The sequence below is a fragment of the Camelus ferus genome, chromosome 1, assembly GCF_009834535.1.
Source record: "Camelus ferus isolate YT-003-E chromosome 1, BCGSAC_Cfer_1.0, whole genome shotgun sequence".
Classification (NCBI taxonomy): Eukaryota; Metazoa; Chordata; class Mammalia; order Artiodactyla; family Camelidae; genus Camelus; species Camelus ferus.
The window spans coordinates 67,980,174-67,993,405 of NC_045696.1; the positions used below are offsets into that span (position 1 = coordinate 67,980,174).

General features: G+C 44.3%; 1 protein-coding gene across 8 annotated transcripts in view; it reads right to left on the reverse strand.

The window, feature by feature from the left end:
* LPP (LIM domain containing preferred translocation partner in lipoma) overlaps positions 1 to 13,232 on the reverse strand; it is a 629,562-nt gene that overhangs the window by 505,115 nt on the left and 111,215 nt on the right. The window contains exon 1 of one of the 8 annotated variants that reach the window (XM_032482369.1): positions 11,018 to 11,067. The exons of the other annotated variants lie outside the window; for them this stretch is intronic. The gene's annotated coding sequence lies outside the window, so the exon portion shown is untranslated. Of the gene's footprint in view, positions 1 to 11,017; positions 11,068 to 13,232 lie in introns of those variants that run through there. 8 annotated transcript variants of the gene reach the window in all.

Genomic DNA, 13,232 nt, shown 5'->3' on the forward strand with positions numbered 1-13,232 from the left:
GCATGAGGTCCTAGGTTCAATCCCCAGTAACTCCATTAAAAAAAAGAAGAAGAAACAATACACTAGGCAGTTGCCAAATAATGAAATGCCTAGCTCTGACTGCTAAATAAACTAAGGACTTAACATATTTAAAACCTAATATGCATTCCTCTGTTTTCTCTAAGTAACATACAGTTCCTAATTTGCATCATCAACCTAGTCAAACCCTGATTTGCAAGATTCTCTTCTGCTTTATCCAAAATTCCAAATATGGAATTCATCTACTTGATTAGATTCTCCCACTCCTGTTATTGTTATGGAAGTTACGCCTTTACCCTGTGGATTTCTTTATCTTATGACATTCTCTGAAAAGAAGTCTCGGAGGGAAGCAAAGAGTCCGATAGTCACTTATGAGATCTGCAGTTAACACAGAGAAAGGCTGCTGTTTCTGAAATGGGGGCTGATTCCATGCTGCTAGACCACAGACCTTGAGAGCATTACAGGAGATCTGTTTACTCTAGTTTGAGTTCTCTAAGTGTGTCCTTCAACTTAGAAGGACTGTTTCCTAAATAGATTAGCCAGCCTGAATGACAGACCACGTTACATCATCCTCTGCTCAGAAAACCGTCCCTCACATCACAGTGCAGCTCTCTCCTACCTTCTAGCCTGCCACTGCTGCCCCTGAAAAAAACCGTGTTGGGATTTGGGTGAGAGTGGGAGGTGAGGAACCTGGGGATGGCAGAACATCTCTTTTTTACCTTTTTTACTTTTTCATGTTAGCCTCCCTCCACCCACCCTCGTCCATAGAGAAGAAGGGGGCAAGTTATCTAATCACTGAATCTGGAGAAGGAATCAGGCAGGTGCAACTCAGCCCCCTCCTCGCAGTCTTGGGACGTGCCCGACTGCTGGAAGCACACCCTCCCTGCTCCTCAAGGGTAGGGATTTACAGGCCCGGTCCCCTAGCGGGGAGTCGTCACACGTGGAAGTCATCTGAGAGGAAGAGGGTGACTGCGATTCAAGGATGCTGTGTTAACAAGCCCACAGAGCTACTAGGCCTAAAGCCCATTCTGCATCCAGATCTTGACCTCCAGATGCCTGACTGCTGCATTACTTTCAACTGGTTTTTATTTGATTTTATTTTTTTATTGAAGTATAGCTGATTTACAATGTTGTGTTAATTTCTGGTATACAGCATAGTGATTCCGTTTTGTGTGTGTGTATGTGTGGGTGTGTGTCTGTGTGGGTGCGTGTCTGTGTGTGTGTGTGTGTGTGTGTGTATTCCTTTTCATATTCTCTTTCATTACAGGTCACTACAAGCTATTGAATATAGTTCCCTATGCTATACAGTAGGACCTTGTTGTTTATCTATTTTATATATACAGGTTAGTATCTGCTAATCCCAAACTCCTAATCCATCCCTCTCCCTCTTCCCCTTTGGTAACCTTAAGTTTGTTTTCTATGTCTGTGAGTCTTCTTTATAAATAAGTTCATTTGTGTCATTTTTTTAAGATGCCACATATAAGTGATATCATATGATATTTGTCTTTCTCCATCTGACTTACTCACTTAGTACAATAATCTCTAGGTCCACCCACATTGCTACAAATGGCATTATTTCATTCTTCTTTATGGCTGAGTTTCAACTGGTTTCCAGATGAACACAAAAGGAGGCAGAAGAGCAAAGGGAGCTGGAATGAAGGCTTGGGAGCCAAGGTGGAGGCTGAGTTCAGTCCCAGTGAACCCCCTCAAGCCCCGACACAGCATCTCGTCTAAGGACACTTACCATACCCTACCTCGCATGCAGGGACCTCAGGGATTCAGCCTTTGCTCCTGCTCTTCGTTCATCCTCCAACAGCCTTTCCAAGTCCTACCCTCGCCCGACCCTGATTCCCAGGCCAGGATCACCCAACCCTCTCAGATGCAGCCAGCCCTGGTGGTCTCTCCCTTCCATGAATCCTCACTGCTCATTTTCTCTTGGTCTGTATCGCTTTGTAATCACAGACGTCTCTAAGTGTAAGTCAAATCTCTGGGAGTCTTAGTTCCTTCACTGTCAAGGACTAAGCCCCAATCATCTCCATACCTTCCCCTCCTTCCCTCATTGGCACGGGTTAACTGACATTTATTGAGAACTTATTATGCACCAGGCATGCAACTAAGAGCATTGTATCCATTACCTTCTTTAATTGTCCCTAGGAAGTAGGTACAGTTATCATTCTCCAGAAAGAACAGGGTCTGTGCTCAGAAAGCACAGCTCATCCTGCTAAGCTCATGCTGCAGTGTCTGGTGTAACTATGGGTGGCTTGTCAATCTGGGGCAGAAGAGCAGTTGGGGAGGGGAAGTAAGACTCAGGGGGACTCAGTTCAGTTCAAAATGGAGGGGAGGGTTCCACTTCACTACCTTGACCTTCACCTACACTTGCCCCTAGGTTTAAGGAAAAAAAAAAAAAATCTCACTTTAAAAAAAAAAGAAGATGATGGAGAAAAAATAAAAAGTCCTTATGGTCACTGCTCCGTGAAGGGTCTAATTGCTCAACATGAAAAAGTCTCCCCAACCCCAATCCTTGCTCTGAAAACAGAGGTCTGGATCCCTGTGGTTTTGTCACTAGATGAATAACCAGCCCCGAGGATTGCTAGAGTTACAAGGCCCAGACCAGATCCACTCAAATATAGCTGGAAGCTTTCTAGTAACTCTAACCGTGCATGGGGAATGAGCTGCTCAGGGAAGTGAGTCACTTACTGGAATCCGTGCTGCCTGCATTACTCAGCTGATATTAATACACCCACATGTTCATTAAAGTTTAATTGGAGTTCATGTGAGTTGGTTTCACCAGATACTTAATCAAAGAGGAGTGTTTGTGTATGAACTGTTCACACACAAACCAGAAAGCACAGCCTTCTCCCAGCCTCCACACACAGCCCCTGGCTGCTCTTGTCCCACTGTTGACACAGTCAGTCAGTCAGAGAGGGTGGGACAACGATCTGGAAGGAGGAGGGGGGAAGCTGTCCAGATAAGCCCAAAGCAAGAGTAAATGACAGGGGCCAGAAGTAGAGCTCAGTGGTAGAGCATGTGCTTGGCATGTGCAAGGTCCTGGGCTCAATCCCCAGTACCTCCATACCAAAAAGCAAAAAAAGAATGAATGATAAGTCCATTGTATGGTACTGGCCACAGTTCCCTAACTCACCGGCTATTGCCTGATACCGGCCAGGACTCAAGTGCCAACTCCTCAACACAGACTTGCTCCCTTCTGGAGCTCGTTACCAAAGCTGCAGGACTCCTTTTCTCCCTGGGCACCTGTCTCTCAGCCGTACATCTGTATTTTTCAAATAGGTGGATAAGGAAATTAACCATCATTCAAAATAATCACACATTTGTCTTGTACTGACAAGCAAACCATGAACACAATCCCAAACGCCTGTTTATACAATCAGGGCTGTCAGTACCCTGTTATTTCTTATCAGATATCTCACTAATCAAGATTTCTGGAAGTATAAAATATTAAAGCTCCTGAAAAGATGGTACATGAAGTTACGGGGAAATAGATTTCAAGTCTGGTGGCTCTGGTTGTATTACCAATTTGTCCTTAGGAATGGTCACCGTTGTTGAGTATGCATGACTTCTTAGCCCAAAATAAACCAAGGTGAGTTAAAAACCTGGCACTACAGACAATTTGATTTGCTGAAGCCACCTTCAGAGATGGTAGATTGAAAGGCAATGTACTGATTTTTTTAACAGCTTTATTGAGATATGATTCACACCCTATATAATTCACCCATTTAAAGCCTACAATTCAGTTTTTAGTGTATTCACAGAGTTGTGCAGCCATTGCCACAATCTACTTTAAGAACACTTTCACTGGCTCCAAAAGAAACCCCCATCCTACCTCTGCCAGCAACCACTAATCTGCTGTCTTTATGGACTCGACGGATTTTCCTGTTGTGGACTTTTCATATAAATGGAATCACAGAGCATGTGGCCTCTTATAACTAGCTTCCTTTAGTTACCGTAACAGTTTCAAGATCCATTCATGTTGTAGCATATATCAGTTCTGTACTCCTTTTCATTGCTGAATAATACTCCATTCTATGGATATACCAAATTTTGCTTCTCCATTCCACAATTCACCTTTTCAAAATAAAATAGATCTACCATGTTATTTATGTATTTTATATACAGTAGTTTGTATCTCCTAATGCCATACTCCTAATTTATCCTCCCCACCCCCCCCCCTTTCCTCTTTGGAACCATAAGTTTGCTTTCCCTGTCTGTGAGTCTGTTTCTGTTTTGTAAATAAGTTCATCTCTATTTTTTGTACACCAGAAACTAACACAACATTGTAAATCAACTATGCTTTAAATTAAAATAAAATACATCTACCAAAGAACAGCAGATTATTTCACACTCAGTTTGGCAGATAATGGGCAAATCCAGTCACGATTACACCATTAGACATGGAAAGTAACTGGTGCTGTGGTGGGGGCTTCACAAATGTGGAAGCAGGTGACAGAGCCTAGCAGCCGAAGCCTTTCTAAAATTAAAAGTCATCAGGATGACCCATCCATGTGTGGTTTCACTGAATACAAAGAGCTGTCAGTGACATGCTACAGCTAGACGGTGGCTCCCTAAGGAAGGAGCCGTAGGTCTTGCGTGTCTGCCTTCCCCAAGGTGCCCAGCCTCGCTGGAAATGCACCGATGGAACAACACGAGCAACCACTTCTCTCTCTAGGAAAACCACCTGGTTCAGCTTCTTAACATGGGACCCAGCTATTTAGTAATAAGCACCTACTATGTGCCAGGCACTATCATGATGATTAATGAGACACGACATCTGCCCTACAGGGGTTCAAAATCTAGCAGAAGAGACCAAGCGAATACACACAGGACAAATAAATCACTGCCAGATTCACAGAATTAAGGGTGTGAGAGAAACTCAGAGATGGAAACCCCTAGCTTCTTACATCTCATTTTCCATGCTGGTGAATTCATTCCCAACCTTATTTGTAAAGTGGGAGCCAATTATTACATGACAGTCATAGATGGTGCATAGACTTTTGTTGAGATAGAGAATTCATAGCTATCCATGTCCTGAAAAAGCACAAACTGATCTGTTTCTGGAGGAAAAATCAGAGCCAACATCAGCACCCCCATGAGTAACATCACCTGATGATGTAGACCAAAAAAGCAACCATCAAAGATGGTAAGTCTCAAGGGGGTCATTGATCCAAACCAAGGCACTTTCTGCTTCCTTCTAAAGAGGCTTTTCAAGACACTGTCAGGAAGCTGGCATTCCACTCAGAAGCAGCCACCTAAGAAACCGTGTGCTGTGAAGGCAATACTTAGGCTTCTAAACACATGGGATCTAACCCATACTCTGGTACACGAGTCTAATAACACAACACTGGGCTTATCTGGTACCATGTGAGTAAGGGATTCAAAGACATTTGCCAAAGAGAAAGTCCTTCCCACCCACTAAGCGAGCATAGAGTTGACTCCTAGTCATTAAGAGGCTCAAGAGCATCTTCCATTCCTCTGTCCTGTATTCTAAGGACACACTTAAGCTCCCAGATAGAGGCATTTTGGAATCAAAACAAGAAGCCTAGCTCATGCTTCTGTTTTTTGGACTGTTGAGATGTATACCTTTCTGGCATCCAACTCATACAACATATTAGGTTTTTGGGCAAACCAAAAACCATTGATACACTTCATGAGAAGTTATTTCACTTAAAATTTCTACCAGCCCTAAACTCTCTTTAATATATTCATCCAGTTTGTACATCAGTACAAGTGTTCCTTTTTAAATTCCTATAGTGACTTGGTACATCCTGTTTCCTAATTACCTCATGACAAAAAAAAAAAAAAAGAGGAGGGGATTTTACCTTCACCTCTCTTGTTCATTAAAGCGAGTTTCAGGAAATAATTTGACATTTGATTTTTTTAAAAAACACATGCTGTTTTAACAGAAAGTGTTAAGGATTCATTGCTGCTTATACTTGGGGAGAAACAAGTTAATATCAAATCATGGCTAACATTTTAACCAAAGGAAACAAGAAAAAATAATGGGGAGCACTTTTCAAGTTTATTACAACTCTGTATAAACTGGATAGAGCTTGGTAAGAATGACCTCATTACACTCGAATGAAGGTGGTGAAGCAGAAAGCAGCCCGAGTTAAAGGCTCTGAGTTTGCATCCATCGCTGTTTTAAGAAAACTCATCTCATCTCTCTGAACCTCAGTTACATCATCTCTAAAAGGGAAATGAATGACAAGCTCCACCTTGCCTAACTCGTGGGGGTGCCACAAGGCACACATAAGAAAATGTGTATGTAAATGCTTTGAAAACCATAAAGCCCCATATACAATGTAAGGTATTCACAAGGTAAGGTATTATCTTAACATCCTCTCCCATAAAGACATTTTTAAATGACATGAACAAACACTTTTGCCTTTCTGTTTCTATTTTGAATAAGCCAAGGAAACACCCCCCAAAATTAGCACTACCAGTTCCAGGAAGCCTCTCTCTCTCTCTCTCTCTCTCTCTCTCTCTCTCTCTCTCACACACACACACACACACACACACGAGCTTTGTAAGGATAAGTGCTGTGTAGACAACAGCCCAAGAGAGCACCAGATCCCGAAGAATCTTCCATCTTTGCGCTATCCTCGGCAGCACAACTTCCAAATTAATGTCTCTCAGCATATTCTTATGCTTTGAAGGTGTGTGAAATGTGTTAGAGCATATCACCTTTCAAAAAGTGATATGCCAAAACCCCCACCCACCTCCTTCTGGTGCAGGAGAAACGGTCCAAGGAAGAGGTGGCCCCAGTCTCCTTCTGGAGATGAGGGAAATGGGGACAGCTCTGAAGACAGGACCCAGGCACATGCAGACTCAGGGAAGACAGAGCCTGCCTGGGTGACAAAGGAAAACTCCACCCTGCAGGCCATCATCAATCAGCAAACTGACCCTCAGGAGCCACAGGGCGTCGCTCCAGGAAGCAGTTTATGAAGGACGCGCACGCCTTCCAGTCCCCACGCACACTCCATCATCTGAAGTCCACTCTCTCAACTACCATCTACAGATAAGCAAAGATCAAGGACAGAGAAGCCAAAACTTTTCCAAGGTCATGAGTGGCTGTGCAAACACAATTCCTATATCCCAGGCTAATCTGATTCCCAGTCCTTAAGTGAGAAGGCCAGGGTCCTACAACAAGCCAAAACTGTTCCCCGGGTGTCTGTCCTTGCTCCCTGCAGTGGGATGGAATAGTGAGAGCTAACACCTACAGATGGCTTGCTGCGGAGGCACCGTTAGGTGCACTTTACGTATATTTTTAAATTACCGTTTAGCTTATTTGACCCTCAAAGGACCCTATGAGGTAAGTACATTCTGTAGATGAGGACACTGAGGCACAGAGAGATGGAGTGGTTTGCCTGAGGTTCTAGAACCTCATGGAGTGGACAGTCTGGCTCTGATGGCTGTTCCTCGCCATCCACAGGCCGCCCCTTGCTGGGTATTCCTGACAATGGCCGAACACCCACCAGGAGCCGGGCACCACTGGAGGCTCTCACATGCATTTTCTAACTTATTCTCACAGTGACACTGGCAGAGACATTCTATTATCCCTAATTCAAAGAAAGACAACAAGACTCCTAGAGGTTAACCAAGGTTTTAACAAGCACTAAGAAGTGCACTGAGAAGTACAGTAAGATTTGAACTCCTGCCCAATTTCAAGCTTAGTGATCTCTGTAGACATCCAGGTTCTGCCCCAGCTCTGACATCAACAAACTACACAGTCCTCTAACCATCATGGACACTGTCTTGTCTACCTCGCTGTCTACTCATTCATTTTTGCCAAGTGATGCAGTGAAAAGAACACACATTTAGGAGACAGGAAGACCGGAGAGGTCCCATCACTTACCAGCTGTGTGACTTGGACAAGTTATTGAGCCTCTCTGTGCCTCAGTTTCCTCATTTAACCAATGAGAACAATGATAATAGTACCCACCACCACCTCGAGGATTGTTATCAAAATTAAACGAGATGATGATGCAGGTAAAACATTATGACAATGACCAAGACATATTAAGTGCTCAATAAAAATTCACTTATAATGAATGAAATATTACAATAAAATGGCATAACCTAAGAAAAGTCCCTACTAGGGTTCCAATCATGTAAGAGCTGCTCAAAAACAAAAATGACCTTTATCTGTTATAAATTTCCTTTCCGATAGTCTAAACATGTCTTGAGTCTCACAGCCCTCTCTGATCTAGTCCCTAAGCCCCACAGCGGCCAGGACATATTCCACACACTAGAGACGTTCAGAGTCAATGATCGTATCATCTTTCTCTGAACTTACCGAGGGAAGAAAATCTGAGACGCTGAGGGAACTTCTCTGAAAGTTTAGGAGCTTTAGTTGTCCATTTTCACTCAAAATGTTACCTTTAATTTGAAAATTATTACCCATAACTGAAGCCTAAAGCACACAAAAGAGCCTCAATTTCATGTCCTTACTTATTTCTGATATATTTCTCAACAAATAAAGAAAAATGATTTCCCAACCTCAACATTTTTAAATCTTATGTCTGTCTTCTTTACAAAGACTACATTACTTATAAAATCACATTTTGCACCAGGACCTTCACTCTTTCACAGAGGGCAGTCACAGGGCTTTCCTGAGTCAGTCACTAGTAAGCAAGACAGAGGAGAGAGGGACAGAGAAAGGGAGGAAAAGAGAGAAAAAGAAAGAGGGAGAGAGATTATAAATCTATATAAATCTATAAAAGAAACACAAAGTTCGTAAGTTCAATTGCTTCAACCAGGACATCAAAGGAAACACAGATGTAAAAGTACATCATTAAATTTTGTGGAAAGCAAAAAAAAAACGTGTCTGTACGTGTGCGCAGGCGACTCTGCGTGTATAGGTGTGTGTCTCTGTGTGCACATGTCCATGCACATGTATGTATTTATGCAAAAGAGCTGGGATGCAGACCACCCACCACCGGGCAGGAGAGGGAAGAGGGCCACACCAGGACTTTGGGGCAGCTGGGTGAGGGGTCACCAGGGGCTAGGAGACCAGATTTGCAGCCCAGTTCTGCCATTCAACTGCCCTGTCTGAAACATGCCATTTCCACTCAGTCCCCTAGGCTCAGAGGGGAGCCCTCACAGGACCGGTGTGAGACTTAACCAACAAAAGAGATGTGAGAGTGTTTTGGAAACATCTGTATAAACAGAAATGGGCATTACTACCTGTTTATTCCAAGTCCGAGGAGAGCGACTTCTGCCTGAGCCACGCGCCTCCCAAGCGGCATTTATGCCTAGGCCAGGCTGCTTTCGGCACAGGAAGAAGGGATGCAGACAGTTTTCCAGAGAGGCAATGCTTTTTAATTTCTCTATTATTTCCAAAACAAAAAAGCAAAATCTCCCCCTCCTTTTGTCTCTCCAAATAAAAATAAATTATAACCCTAACTCGCTAACAAATGCAGGCTGGAGCTGTCCTTAAGTAAAAGCTTTTGATAACAAATTGCCTGCACTAACTGCTATTTTACTGCTGCATTTTTTATTGTTGCTTAAGCACAGCAATTATGCTAATAAGCCTGGGAGGATGGAACATCGAGTATTGAATCTGACAGATAAAATACTCAATAAAATGCTAATCTCACCTGAAAATTGGAATCAGACAGCCTTATTAGTATTTATGGATATGACATCCTAAACATGTTTTTTTTCAGATGAATATATATGAAATCGATGTTGTCTCCTAATACAGCCTGCACGTTTCTAGGCCTCGTTGTGCCTTAAATGCAAGGTGACAATTCTTCATTGCCTTGGCATTGCTTCTCAACAGAGAGACGAGAGCCTCCTGGTCATCTCTGCCCCAGAAAGCACCCGCAGGGAAAGGTCTCCCTCCTTCACCCTCTGGGCATCCTCTCTGCCCACCCGACCTAGCCTCCCCCCCTAAAAAAGGGAAGGTAAGGACTGCCTTTCTGAGCAGAGAGAGAAGGCAGATTGACAGCGACAAGAACTGTTTGTCAAACTATCTGTCTTCTCTCTTCACCTGACAGGAGAGAAGACTGATGTGTCAGAAAGAGCAGGGAATGGAGGATCCAAAGAGCTGGCTTCTCTCCCTGATCTTTCCCGTCTCCCAATGGAAAACCTTCAGTTTTCCTCAGCTTCCAAAACAGGGACCTTCTGAGAACAATGATCAAATCTCCAGGAGAAGCGAATCTCCCCAGGTAATACCAAAAATAAGGGCCAAAGCCCCAGGGCCCATGAAGAGCTGGACGCTATGAGCCTAGGTAGGCATGGAGGGAGAGCCTGGGATTTTTGAACTTGGACCTTGATTTACATTAACGTGGGTCCTTCATACCAAGTATCCACAATATATATTTGAAATGGTCCAGGCTTAAATTCAGAGACCTCAGACACCAGATTTAAAGAAAAAAAAAAAAAGACTGGACTGCTGACCAACTGTTCTCAGGAATTTAACTGGGTTTTTTGGGGATCCATATATTAGCTCGGGGAAGGAGTAAAGAAGGGAAGTCAGCTGCCTGTTTTCAGCAGCAGAAATGAATGCTATCTGAATACCGCAGTACTATTCACCAAAAAAATCCTTCTCTCCTTTGAGTCTCCTATGAACCCCATAAAGCAGTATGAGAGAAAATCTTGTGTTCCCGAAGCTGCCATAATCAATCAAGGATCAGACCAGTCTCACCAGACCCTCTCATCCATCCAGATCATGTGGGTTCTGGGCTCAAGACGAGCCAGGTTCAAGATTGCCTTCTGACTAACACCAGCCGTCTGCCAAGTGCACACAGGTCATGCGCCTGCTGACACATCTCAAACCCAAATACCCAAGTTACGGGTCAATGCTGGACATGAGGGGCAGTGAACAGGAGCCTCAATACCCACAGCAGTCATACCAGAGACTGCGCCCCTCGACTTCAAGGCTTCAAGGAGCTAACATCCCTTCCAGAAGTTTCTCTCTCCCCCTGGCTAGGTCTTCTGTGTGGACAAATCAGGCTTGCACCGAATGGAGGAATCTGACCTGTTGTGAGAAAACTGGGCACAGATCCCAGGCTTCCAATTCACTCTGGGGCCCTGGAGAGTCACCCTTCTCTATCAGCCCGTTTCTTCCTCTGAGCCGTTGGGCCTCTTCAAGACCAAACTTGTCCCCTGGACCTTAGCAGAAGGGAGAAGAGAGAGAAAACAGACTCGAAAAATACAGAGTTCAGTACAACTTACAGAGGGTCTTCATATCCCTTTCTTCAGCAAACCCTCGCAATGCGGGCAAAGCTGAGCTAATCATTATCCCCATTTTGCAGATGGAAAAATAAAGGCCTAAAAGTTCCGAAACTTCCCCCAGATAACACAAGAACTAGGAGATCCTCAGCCCACAGCCCGGGGAGTGGGGGAAATGCTGAGACAGGTGATCAGCCCAAGGCAGGGTCAACCAAGCAGTCAGTAGATTCTACAGTCATTAATCACAGTGTTCCAAGACACCCCGACTCCAAAATCAGAAAATGCTGGTATTATTTACCATTAAAAAGACTCGCACCAGCCATGGAGCACACCAATTCACCAACTCCCCTCTGCTTCATACGTATGGAAACAAAATTCAAGTCCAGACACCCCTTTATCTCTGTTGTACCAGGACCAATACTGCAATTTGCAAAGCATTGCCACAACAAATGTATCAACTAGGAATCATTATCCTCCAATTTACAGGAGGAGAAAGCGAGGCACTAAGAAATGTCATCACTTGTCCAATTCTAACTGGTCTCTAAAAGCAGGGCCAGCACTCAGATCCCCTGTTCTTTCCACTTGAATATGTCACCTTTGAATTGCCAGGGCCACCATGTCTTTCGTAAACAACAGCAGAAAGTCAGCTCTGAACTGAGACATCTCCCAACAGAGTAACGATTCGAGTCATACTTCGAGGAATAATTTCTGGGAAAGCAGAGGAGGTGATGCTATCAAACAGTGAAACTTAAAACTCCTACTCACTACCTGCCTGGGAGGGAGCAGGAAATGGGGCCGAGGCCCTTTCCCTACACGCTCCCCCTGCCCATTTCTGTCACTCACAGTCATTACTAAACTTAGCACTTTAAGCAAATGAAAGCTGTTTCCTAGCTGTATGGCCTTGGGTAAGTCCCCAGCCTCTTTGGTCCTGTTACTAATACACACTCATGCACACACACATACATGTACATGCATAGATGCATGCATGCATGCACACACACACACACACACACACCTAGGACCATGCCTTCTTTTCCCTAGTGGGATGGTGACAACAGACAGCCCCTGTCCTTCTTACCCTGAGAAGTCCCGCAGCTACACCCTAACTGTTCCCAAAGTTATCTCAAGCCTCTGCCCTCAGTACTCCGATTGGAACCCTCCACCTCTTCCTTGAGCCTCCTAATTCCCATCCTCTGCTAAGCCTGGCTTCTTCACTCTCACCTATCAGTCCCCTATGTTAGGCATGGTCACTTCCACCCTGGACAAGCACTAATTCATCTCTCCATCACCAATCTCAACCCTCCCCTCCCACCCAAAATCCATCTCTAAGTAAAAGACTGCCAGCTCTTCCGCAGCTCTTCATGTGAGAGCTCATAAAACACCCTGCAAACTTCCTGGCCGCACTTCTCCATACAGGCTCTGGCTTAGATCCTCCTAATATCAGTATCTCCATAACCAAGTCTATTTTGCAGGTCCAGTGTCTAGAGAGAAAGGCTCTGTGCCTTCCTGCATACAGGAAGGAAGGATGCCTACAGGGGGAACTTCAGTCAACACCGCTGAGGCACATCACCCCAGAGCGCACACATCACCACTCCAGACAAGCCAGGGTCCATCCCTGGCCAGATGCTGAAACACCACTGTGCTAAGCCTTTTACAGATGTTCTCAAATCTTCACAACTCGGCAGGCAAGGTATATTTAATCCCAAACAAAGTCTATTTAAACTGGGACTCGGACAGGTTGAGTAATTCGGTCTCACTGAAGTTATGTAAATCACCCTAATTCTAACGGCTCCGGGAGCCTCAGCTCCTACCCAAGTCTATACACGTTCACTGGCATACCCTGTTCTTTAAAAGTGTCCAATGCCCTGCCAGACGCTTTACCTAAATAATCTCAGTTCATTTACATAACAGTCCTTCCAGGTAATTATTAGTGTCCCATTTTACAGATCAGGAAACTAAGGCCACACATCACACAATGGATCTCTGGTCCAGGTGTCCTGGACTTGCCCTTTTGTCTTTCC